Genomic DNA, 13,180 nt, shown 5'->3' on the forward strand with positions numbered 1-13,180 from the left:
TAACTTGGTGTTTCTGACTAATAAATGACCCTGTTGGCAAGTCAATATAGCTTGTTGGCTACAGTCTTCACCAATTTCTAGCTATGTGGTCTTGGAAACTTCTCCATTGCCTCAATTTTGATCTATAGAAAATAAGTGAGACTATTATTTATTGTAAAGGATTATTGTGAGAGTAAAAGAAATATAAACTTCATAAATTGCCTCACATGTAGTAACCCCTCAGTAATTACTACTACTATTTTAAAATTTGTAATTAAAAAACCCCAAATATATTAGGGGAACTCTTGATAACTGGTTAATATTGAGAGTCTAGTTAAAACTTTTTTAGACATACTATCTTATCTGTAGCTGGTGGGAGTTGGTGGGGCTATAAAGTAGAATAGTTTCTATAGAGGAAAATTAGACAATATTTTTTCAGAATTAAAAATGATCATACCTGCTAACCCAGCATTTCCACTTGTGGGTATTTGTTCTCCACATAAACACAAATATGTATGAAAATGCCTATGTACATAGATATTCATTGAAATATTGTTTGTGATAGCAAAAGAAGGAAAAATAAACCTAACTCTAGTTAGCAATAAGGAATTGGTTAAGTAAAGAATAATAAATTCATACTCTGAAATACTATCAGGCAATTTTTAAAATGAAGTGATCCATAATATGGAAAGATCTCTAAGATATACTATTCAGTAAAAAGTGTAATATGTGGAGAAGGTTTAATGTGTTTCTACTAATGTAAACAGAAGATGTATATGCATAGAATGTCTAGGGAGAACGGAAGGATGAACAAACAACTGGTAACACTATCTTTAGGAAAAGGAGTTATGTTTTGGGAGAAATAGTTGAATGAAAGATGTATTTTTCATTGTATTTCTTAAATAGTTTTTTTTCACTTTTACAATGCAAATAAGAAAAAGTAGACAAAAGTAAAGATGATGCACCAGGCATACTTTTGTCATTATACTGTCACTAAAGGGTTGTTTATGGGTAAATGAATTGAGTGACATTGAAATGAGTTTTTTTTGATACACTCGAGTGTTATTTTTATATACAGAAAAAGCAATTTAGAAAAATTATTTTTAAGACTAAATATTAAAATTAAACTATATTTCCCTCTTGCTTTAAGCTTATTTTACAAATTTTTAATTCTATTCATAAGTTTATCAGATTTTGATCATTATTTCTAAGGAGGATTTAAATAATGTGTACTCCTGTTTCTAAATTTAATCATGTATCCTCGAACTTTAAGCAGTCTTCTATTATTATATTAGATTTCTTTTTAAAATACTTGTTGTCTATGATAAAAATATTTCTAAGTATTTAAAACATTCTTATAAGTCTAATAGATTAAACTTATATCACTATTTAAAAATTAGTAAGGCTTCAGCTTAAAGACACTAATCTAAATCAATCACTCAATTATACATTTTTAAATTTTCTTTTAAAATACTGTCACTCTAATGCCAAACTGTCTTAAACAATATAAGTGAAAAATGCTAATGATTGTATGAGATAGAATCTTGAGTAAGGTGGGTATTGATTTTACACGTGCAGAGCAGTTAAGAAACCTAAGTTCATATAACTAAATAATAGCAAAATAGGATCGAGGTTTGTCTGATTCCAATTTCCTATAACCTTCACACTATGTTACCTGCTTTACCACATGCTAGAGACTAGCAAAAAAGAATTTTATTAACTCATGTATTTAAAAGTTCAAAAAGTAGGGCTAGCTTCTAGTGTAGTTGGATATTGGGGCTCAAAAGATAACTTCATTATCCAGTTTTACCGTCATACTCTTGGCAGCTTTGCTTTTTTGTGTGTTAGCTCCATTTTTAGCTGCAGAAACAAATCTTATATTTACCTACCATCTAATCAAATGCTGGTATTTCATTTTTCTGAAATTCTCCAGCAAAGACCTCATCATATCCTATTTCTCCATTTTTACAATAGCTGCATCCCTGAAATATAACAACTAGCCAGGGAAATAAGATATACTGATTCCCTTAGCTAGCAAGATCAACCTTAATGTGAGGTTCTATTTTAACAAATCATATGGATCAAGAGTGACAAGTAGGTGAGGCGAATGTGAGGAGAAAATCTGTTATTGTTGAAGGAAATTCTGAAGTGAATCCTGCCCTTTCTGCATCTACTAGGCTTATTATTTGAAGACTTTTTAGAATTCCAGAATCACCTGTTAAAGTTGAAATGTCTACTTTTAACTTAATTAACCAATACCTTTAGTGTGATCTGGGAGAAGGAGGGGAGAGTGGCCTATATTTTGGCAACACAAGCTTTCCACAGTAAATGGCCACGGATTGGCAGATAGCTGGTATGAAGAATCATAGTGAGAATTGTACCAAGAGTAGATAGAGAGTATTGGACAAAAGATGCAATAAAAAGTGACACTTCCCTTAGCGGTTATCAGAGCCCCAGTTAAGCTGCCAAGTATTTGTGCAAGGCTAAGAGACTTAGACACTAATAAGAGGAAGTTGTTACACCAGTGTAAGAGGAATTGGACCACGTGGCATGTTGTTAAGATAGACAGTAAGGGCAGGGTTCTTAGTACCAGAATTCTATGAGGCAATGACCAAGACTTGGCTGGACATCAATACAGGAGTCACGGCTAGAGTAGTGAGAGCAGATTTCATAGGAAGCAAGAACATTTGCTTTTTTTTTTTTTTTTTACATCTTTATTGGAGTATAATTGCTTTACGGTGGTGTGTTAGTTTCTGCTTTATAACAAAGTGAATCAGTTATACATATACCTATGTTCCCACATCCCTTCCCTCTTGCATCTCCCTCCCTCTGACCCTCCCTATCCCACCCCTCTAGGTGGTCACAAACCACCGAGCTGATCTCCCTGTGCTATGCTGCTGCTTCCCACTAGCTGACTTGAGGATATGGGGAGGGGGAAGGGTAAGCTGTGACAAAGTGAGAGAGTGGCATGGACATATATACATTTGCTTTTAATTTAAGTTTCTTCTGCCTAAGGTCAGAATTAGTTCTGATAAAAATGACTCCTGGAAACTGGCCTCAGACTTGAAAAAATGAACTTTGGAGAAGTGGGACCTGAAAGCTTCCAATCAAAGCACCATGTGTCCTCAGGATTCTTCTCTTGGTCCCTTCTTTTAGAACACAGCTTGCCTTCATTTTCCCAAATATCATGTCTTATATTTTTTGTCCTGGGGATTTTTTCCAGCTTTATTGAAATAAAATTGGCAAAATAATAATAATAATAACATTGTATAAGTTTAAGATGTATAATATGATTGCTTGATGTATTGTGAGATGATAATGTTAGTTGACACATCCATCACTCGACATAGTTACAATTTTTGTGTGTGTGGTGAGAATATTTGATTTACTCTCTTAGCAAATGTCAAGTATACAATACAGTATTGTTAATGATAGTTACCGTGCTGTACATTAAACCCTCAGAACTTATTCATCTTACACCTGAAAGTTTGTACTTTTTGACCAACATCGCCCCATTTCTCCCACCCCTGGCCCCTGGCAACCACTAACCTACTCTCTGTTTCTGTGATTTCGGCTTTTTTAGGTTCCACATATAAGTGAGATCATACAATATTGGTCTTGCTCTGTCTGACTTATTTCACTTAACCTAATGCCCTGAGGAAGATTCATCCATACTGTCACAAATGGCAGGATTTCCTTCTTTTTTATGACTGAATAATATTCCATTAGATATATTTAATATATATAAATGTTTGCACATATAGTAAGATCATCTTCTGTTAAATAATAAGGCACCATTTATGTATACATATATGATGTGCACACAAAGAAGCAAAGGGAGGGACTTCCGTGGTGATGCAGTGGTTAAGACTCCAAGTTCCCTATGCAGGAAGCCCTAGTTCGATCCTTAGTCAGGGAACTAGATCCCACATGTGTGCCACAACTAAAGAGCCAGCACTAAGGAACCCGCGAGCCGCAACTAAGGAGACTGCGTGACACAACTAAGACCCAGTGCGACCAATTAAATAAATAAGTGAAATATTCAAAAAACCCAAAAACTAAGTAGCTGTAGAATTCACAAATTTTGCTCTTAAGAAACAGATTGTGACTTTCAATAATAAATATTTATTTAAGAAAAAGAGAAGCAAAGGGAGCTGAAATGTACATTAGTATCTGGTAAGGGAGTTTATGTGGCAGCAACTTTACTAGAAAACTAGACTATACATGTTATTTTAGATGGAACTTTTTGTCTGTGATCTTTGGTAGAAAAAAGTCTCTTTAAGTTTCTTCACTATAAAAATGTTGCATTAGTTTAAAAAATAATATTCATATGTATTTTCTTTATCCATTCATTTGTCAACAGACAGGTTGTTTCCATGTCTTGGCTATTGTGAATAATGCTGCAACGAACTTGGGGGTGCATATATCTTTTCTAGTTAGTGTTTTTGTTTTCTTTGGGTAAATACCTGCAAGTGGAATTCCTGGATCACATGCTAGTTCTATTTTTAATTTTTTTTAGGAACTGCCATGCTGTTTTCCATAGTGGCTGAACCAATTTAAATTCTAACAGTGCACAAGGATTCCTTTTTCTCCACATCCTTGCCAACACATGTTATCTCTTGTTTTTTTGATAATAGCCATTCTGACAGGTATGAGGTGGTATCCCAGTGTGATTTTGATATGCACTTCCCTGATGATTCGTGATGTTAAGTATATTTTCATGTATTTCTTGGCCAGTTGTAAATCTTCTTTGGAAAAATGTCTATTCAAGTCCTTTGCCTGTCCTAAGGATTTAAATAATCAATTGAATGTATAGGTTTGTGTTAATGTGCTTTCGTGCAAATTACCTTTTTTAGGGATTAGTTTAGGCAACCATAGATAAAGGGAATAACACTGGTGTTAAGTAGTTAATTATCAGGATGTTAGAAACATTGATATATAACCTAAATACAAGAAAATCCTTGGTCATACACAAATTAGTTTAAAAGCAATTTAGATACCTATCCATTGCTGAAGGTAATGAGGATAACTCTATTCTTTCTTTAAAAAAAGTCTTGGTCAAATTTGCAGATAGAGCCTGGAGCATCTTATCATGGCAGAAAATAAGGAAATGACATAAGGGGGAGAAAAAACCTCACAATGATAGTGACAGGATATATCAAAGGGTCACAGGAGCTAACTGAAAGAGTTCCTGATGGGAAAACTTGGAATAATTCAAATAACAAAGTAAAGAATACAGACATAAGACAAAGATGCAACTAGGTATAATGGAAAAAGTATTAGATTTGTAACTGGGCAGTACAGTTCTGGTCTTAAATCTGCCATTTCATAGAGCATAACTTCTTTACCTCTTAAAGACTAACTAACTTTCATAGATGATTCACTTTAGAAGAGACCTTTTCCCATTGCTCTAGCTTCCATAAAATGGGTCTTTTTCCCTAAACACTCCTAGCCTCTTATCCTGTCCTTACTTCTTGTGGCAATGGATTGAGTTTCCTTGATGGTAGGTGACAGTCATTAATTTATGATTCTTGATTGAATGGGGATAACCTAGAAATGGTTCTAAATGGGAGGTATTTGTTGTTCTATCCTTTCTTTTCTACTCTGGACCAACGTGAAACAGCTGAACAATAGCTGAAGCATTTGCTCTTTGGGCAACATGTTCTCTTGGGATTCAGTATTTTTCTTTCTTCTTTACTGAGACTTTGTTTAAAGAGCTCACCAGCACACTATATATAAACTTAAGATTCTGCCTTCTAATTTCTGAGAAAATTAGTTCTTCCAGTTTTATAAACTCTCTAGAAGAGTGGAGTGTGTGATTTGATTGCTCTACAACCAGCTAGGGAGTGAGTAGTCCCATTTGGGCTTCACACTATGTCCTCCATACAAGTTTTTATCAAACATATAGGAGATGTTTTGATTTACCTTCTGCCTTTGACTTAGTGCTCAATTGGTTCCAAACTTAGATGGGAAAAGGGAGGTGTTATTTGCTGAGACTCTCAAACCAACCTCAGCATTTCATAAAACCAAATAAAATAATTTATGCTCTGGTAGCTTGAAAATAATAAATCATCATATAAATGTAACTTGTTATCATAGTAAAATGGAAGCTTTTGAAACTAACAGCCATAAGTATTCTACTTCTATGTAAAAAATATTGTTACAACTTCTGTTACTACCCAAAATAATAATGAAATTCTCAACTTGTTTAAAGTTTTTGGCAATCTTGCTTAGCTTTATAGAGTGGACTCTTACATATTCCTAATTTGCCACTTACTTCCCTCTCTTTTTGCCCCTTACATATTCAATATAAAACCATGCTTTTAATTAACTTCTGCTCAGTAAATAGGTATTCAGATGCACATTTTGTGCTTCAGAACCACAATTAAAGCTGTAGGGTTAGTTTTTGCAACGTTATTCTAATTAAAACACTTTTAGCTGTATTTGGCATGCATTAAAATGTCAAGTAATTGACAGCCCATAAGTGAAAAATTGATCCAATTATCAAGCCAGCTAGAACTTTTTTCTTTTTTCAACTGTGAAGATTTATTATGGCCATTAGAATTACAGATGTTTATATGTTTGCTTTTAGTAATTGGAATTCATTTAACTTTGCCATGCCCTCGGTGTTGTTTCTGCTCTTCAGTGGGATATACGATTCTTCAATCTTTGAAGTGCACATTTAGAAAAAGCCTCCCAATTCTCTCTTCACGTGGAGGAGATAATCATGCTTTCATTGGAGTTTAGGGAATAGATTTTTCTTTTCATGTCTCCAGATGGTCCTTTTAGTAATGAATCACAGAGGAACATAGTTTATCCTAAGATATGGCTTCTCTACAACATATTATTTTTTAAATTAATAATATAAATCTTTAACAAATTACTTAACTTAAGATATGCAAATAGAATAAAACAAAAGAAAATATAATAAATGTTAACTTCTAATTGCAACTATTTGGTTAGTCTCTCCTGCAAAGTAATAAAAATATTTAATCTTGTCAATAAAAGCCAGCCCCAAACCCTCCAAAATATCAATTCTATATAGGCTTGAAAGGTGTTTAATTTAGAATGATTATTAATAAAGCAGAAAAGAAAAAGATGAGGAGGATTAATATTTATTCAATTATTTATATTGAGTTATTGGACTAGTACTGTGGGGAAGCAATACATATTATTTTTTAAGAATCTTCATCAGTAAATATTAGCCAACTAGGAACAAAGTCACTGCAGAGTGTAGGTTGTAGGTATTAAATTTATTTGTACCTGGATCTAATAACTGTAACTGGAATAAATATCAAACTGATTCATTTGTTATGGATACCATAGACATATTATTCCACTGAGGGCATTTTAATAGATATATCTAAATCCTAAACAAACCTTCCCTTACCCAAGACTTCATAATAACATGTGTCTCTTTAAAGTAAATGCAAAGTTCCCAGCTTAGTACTCAGTGTCCTTTATCACTAGACCCTGGTACCTCCACTCATTTTGCCATATTACTGGAAATCCTGAGCTAGGCCACCCAACAACATCCAACACATCTTGATCAATAATCCCAGTTCTTTGCTTTTTCCTTTCCTATTTTCTTATTTCCCAGTAGTCTTCACTCTGCCTATACAGAAGTTCCAGGAAGACCAGGCTAAAACTTACTTTCACCAAGACCATACCTTCATGAACCTATCCCAGAAATACAATTCTTCTACTTCTAAATTCTACAGTAGTCTTACAGTCTGTGCTTCACTATAAGAAAGGCATTTAGAGTCAGTCCTCATTTCATGGTAGTTACGTTCTGTAAAGTCACTGCAGATATGAATTATTGCTTCTTGGTGAAATAAAGGTGAATAAAGAGAGGTCTGGAAGCCTCTTGTCATTACAGTTTTCTTAACTGATCAATAGGTAATCTTGTTTTATGTGTGTTTCTATTTCAAGACACCTTATTTAATATACATTGTTGATTCATTAACATTGAGCTCCTGGAAAACAACACTATACCTCATGAGTGAATAAAACATTAACACCTATTTTTCATAAGGCACATCACAGCCTTCTTGGACTTAAGAACACTGGATAACACTTCAGCATTAGGCTTGGGGGTCATTTTAAACAGTAAAATTGCCAAGAAAAAGCTCAAGTGTGAAAAATGTGGCGCTAAATAGAGCATGAAAAGAACACATTTTACAGTATGAAAGCTGAAACAAAGAGTTCCGGGAGAAACCTTATTTGACCTCAGCTGAGACCGTGTGCATGGGGCAACTCAATTTTTTTGCTACACTGAGCATGTGCATGTCCATGAATGGAATGTCTGTGAAAACCCTAGAGTATTGATTTTAGGGTTGCAAATAAATTTAAATTGGTGAATTCATAATAATGGAATCATGGAATTCATAAATAATGAGAATCAACTGCATATTTCTTACACCATCTTGTCTTGTCTTCAGAATTACATCCTCCCCCCAATTCTGATGATCCATTGTAATACATTTAATGATACTTGCTGAATGTGAAAATAAATGTTACTTTGACACAAATAGTATCATACATGTGATACTGCTATACAAATTAATTTGATTATGTAATCTCTGGCCTTACCTGGAAACATGGATTTAAAGTGCTCTGAGCAATTTTTTTAAGAACTTTAAAAAGTAAATATAAAAGAATAAACCTAATTATATAAAATGATAACTTTGGAGGCAAATATAATGACAGAGCAATATTATTTCAGTCTTGGTAATATACTTCTAAAATAGCTCCCAGAACAGAGACCACAGGCAAGTAGAGCAATAAGGAGGCTATTGAAATGATCTAGATTTGGAATGATGAGGGAGGCTGGATTAAGGCAGGTGCAATACAAAAGAGGGCCATTTGAAAGAGATATTTTTTAAAATTTGATTTTAAAGTTTTTCATAAGACATTGTTTTCAGATGTCAGTTGCAAATAAAAATAATTTCTATTGCAGTCTGTGTATAGCATATGATAGAATTTAAAATGGAAGTAGAAGAAAAGATAATTCTGTTAATATAGAAAACTAACATGTACCAAGACAACGAAAGACAATAACAGCAAAGCTGACGTTTATTACTAGTGAAAAACCAGGATAATATTTAATAGATTTAATTCTCATTTTAAAAATTCAGAAAATCAAGGTTTCCCTAAAGGAAAATGAATCACATTCAAAATGTTTTTTAAGCATTTTGCTGAATTCTTTGAATTTCTGCTTATAACTATGTCCTTGGGGTGCATAAATGGGACTAGCAGATGTTAGTAAAAATGACTATGACTTAAAAGTTTCTCAAATAGAAAACCCACAAAGTTTCCAAGTCCATAATAATGGCTTATTTGTGCAAAAAAAAAGATTCTGAGTCACACGTGCATCATCCTCCCATCTCTCTCTAAACTAAAATGATCCTTCATAGACTACTAAACATTCAAGAAGCTGACAAATTGAAAAAGGAAGGATTTTTTGCCTTAATTTTCCCACGATTTGTGGGATTTTGTTTTTGTCCTTGACAAAATCCAATGGACAAGTTTAATGAACCTGATTTTCTTTTTTTTAATTTTTAAAAAAATTTATTAAAGTATAGCTGATTTACAATATTGTGTGAATTTCTGTACAGCAAAATGACTCAGTTATACATATATATATATATATATATATATATATATATATATATATATATATATATATATACACATTCTTATTCCCTCCGTTATAGTTTATCACAGGATATTGACTATAGTTCCCTGTGTGATTTTCTTTTTTAAGTTTAATTATGCCACGGGGCTTCCCTGGTGGCGCAGTGGTTGAGAGTCCGCCTGCCGATGCAGGGGACATGGGTTCGTGCCCCGGTCCGGGAAGATCCCACATGCCGCGGAGCGGATGGGCCCGTGAGCCATGGCTGCTGAGCCTGCGCGTCCGGAGCCTGTGCTCTGCAACGGGAGAGGCCACAACAGTGAGAGGCCCACGTACCGCAAAAATAAATAATAATAATAATAATTATGCCACATTCAAATTTGGCAAAAATGAATAAATAAATACACAAAATAAAATGCTCTCGTATCCTGTTTCATTAATTCACCTATTTAGATTGTTCACCAAGAGGATTCATTGCTTCCCTTAGGTAATTAATATATAGTACAATCTAAGGACCCTAGTAGAATATCCCCCAACCTCCTATATTATGCTGATATTAACAATAGCTGGTTTGTTTTATAACAGGTATAAAAATGAAGCTGATTGCTTTTCAATTTCTTCTCTGTCCTTTGGGAGGAGCCATTGCCCTTTAGGAATAGAAGGAAGCGTGGTTACAGAGAAAGTTGTCTCTTTGTTTTTTATTTTCATCTGGTAACTGACCTTTGTGGCTCTGGATCAAATTTTACTCTAGGAAACATGGGTGTTTCAGTAATGTCTGTATTATTACTAATTCTGTTCATAATAAACAACTCCACAAAGCAGTTCCTTTTCAGTGGAGGGTGCCTAACACAATGCATGCACAATTTAACAACTTTAGAAATAAAAGAGCTACATTGATTCTAATGGGTTTGGCTTTGTTTTTTGTTTGTTTGCTTGTTTTTTTTTTTTTTTTAAAGAATAACAGAGTAAAATGGGTACTGGAAAACCGTACAACAAATTGGTCTTTAAGCTTTATGTAACTCTTTTTCAGCTTTCAGATACTTCTTCACCTCTATAAATATTTAAGCATTCTTCTTCTAGAAGAATTTTTTTTAAAAAACCTTTAAATATTTGCTTGGTTGCAAGGATTAAACTGAAAATACGAATTATTTGAGAATCAATCATATACTTAATGATTGTGCAAAATGTGAAAATACTAAATTTAGTTTGATGTACTGAAATACTATACAATTAGAAATTGAGCATTGTATTTGATATGCTTACTTAGGAATTGATCTTTTGATCTTTTTCTCGAAAACTATTTATTATGGAAAACATGATGCAAAGGAGTAGGCAGTGGGGCTTAAAGCATGGACACTGAACAGAGCCAAAACACAATACATTTTTTTAAATGAATTCAGCTTACAAACATGAAAATACTAAGACCCAAGTTTTTTCAGGAATTTAAAGGCATAATAATTTATTAGGGATAAATATATAAATATATACATTTGGGAATCAACAACACAGAAATCATATTGAAAGTCACTCAATTGAATGAGACCTCTAGTGAGAACATTTAGATAAAGCACATGACAAGAAGACAGGCAATGATTGAAGCTTGGCACAGGCAAGGCTTAGAGGCTGAGCAGAGTCTGTGAAGGCGTGACCACTGAGAGAAGAAAACCAGGAATATGTGGTTTCCCAGAAGACAAGGTAATAGAGTATCTGATGAAGGATTTGATGGGAAGTAATATAAAAATCACAGTTCTGGTTTCTGGACTGGCATGCAAGGACCTTGGAAATCATCACTCCCATCCTCAAGACAAGAAAAAAGCTGACTGAAGCGAAAGTCTACAACTTTTCTTAGATCCAGAGAATGGAGGTCATAGGGCAAACAGCTGCTCTAAAATTGTAGACAAACGAGTGAATACCTAAACAGAAACCCTGGGGCATAAACCACTTCTAGAAGCAGTACTCGGGTAATGAAACAAACTGTAGTTGACAACTTCTGTAGGCTCAGTGTGGATAAGTTTGAGAGTTAAAAACCCCAAGGGAATCCAGTCTTAGGATGGGCTGCCACAGTTTCATAAATTTTATCTCTAGATATCTTACCAGGTACTTACAGTGAAAAATTCTCACAAAGAAAATTTTTCTCATTCTTTTGGAATAGGAGGGAAAGGTAGCTATTTTGAGATACATTCATACCATTATATTTTCCTTAGCAAAGCCTTAACCAGCATAGGCTCATTCAAAGACTGAGACCTAGTAGTGCGCCACAGCTAGCCAGGAGGGAGTCCGGGGAAAAGTCTGGAGCTGAGCTGCCGAAGAGGCAAGAGACCGTTGTTTCCTGGTGCGTGAGGAGAGGGGATTCAGAGCACCGCCTAAATGAGCTCCAGAGATGGGTGTGAGCCACAGCTATCAGCGTGGGATATGGAAGGGTGGGAGGGAGGGACACGCAAGAGGGAGGAGATATGGGAATATATGTATAGCTGATTCACTTTGTTATAAAGCAGAAACTAACACTCCATTGTAAAGCAGTTATATAGTCCAATATAGATGTTAAAAAGTAAATAAATAAATAAATAGGGGTTTTTTAATAAAAAAGAAGAAGAAAGTAGAAAGGAGAGGAGATGGAAGTGTTTTTGAAGGTATGATGATGAAAATTTCTCATCTGATGGTTTATGGCTCCTCTGTGAAATTTGTGTCCAGTATATCTTCTGAGGGAATAAGGCAGAGGTGAATGGGTTTTGTGGAAATTGGAGAAGGTTTGAAACACTTCTGAATCAGAAAAGCACGCTGGGTAAAGAAGCAATGATGTAAACATGAAAACTCTATGGGCCAAGGAGCTTTGCTTGATTGGTTCACTTCATGTACCGCACATACTAGAATTGTGTCTAACATTTAGTAGTTACCTGATAAATATTTTCAGAATAATTAATACATAGTTTGCATGTGGTTTCTGAGCTGAGAAGGCATTTCCTTTTCCTTTTCCATCCATGTGACATACAGATTTTTCAGAGCCCAGAACTCCGTGCTGGAATATATTCTTTCTCCGGTCTACTCTGATTGCCAGCAAGCACATGAAAGGATGCTGTGTAAGTGATATCTAACTTGCTTAAACAGATTCTTATGCTTTATTCTACACATATTCCTTTCTCTAAATGATAGAGCTTACATTTATATTTAGCACTATTTAATATTTTTAATAGATTTTTCTCTATTATAGTGTATGTAAATTTTACTTATACTTTTCATTTTGGGGTTTTCTGCTTCTGTCATTTCATGTATCCCCACTTGCATCTCTGTTATATTAAAACTTTATAGCAATTCATGCCTTTACATCAGAATACTTTTTATTAATTGAAGTGTTCAAATTCATCATTTATGTTCTGTAGTTCATTATTTTATTGGTCCTTTTCAGTTCTTAATAATAAATTTTAAAATAACAAAAGAAAAATCCTTTACAAATGTCCAAACAAGGAGTCTGCAATTTCTCATTATTGTATTGAAACTTTCAAAATAGTCTTTACAAATGGCAGTTGAAATTGAGTATTACCAACTCTTAACATGAGCCTAAAAATGTCT

The sequence above is a fragment of the Mesoplodon bidens genome, assembly GCF_964165515.1.
Source record: "Mesoplodon bidens genome assembly, chromosome: 11".
NCBI lineage: Eukaryota > Metazoa > Chordata > Mammalia > Artiodactyla > Ziphiidae > Mesoplodon > Mesoplodon bidens.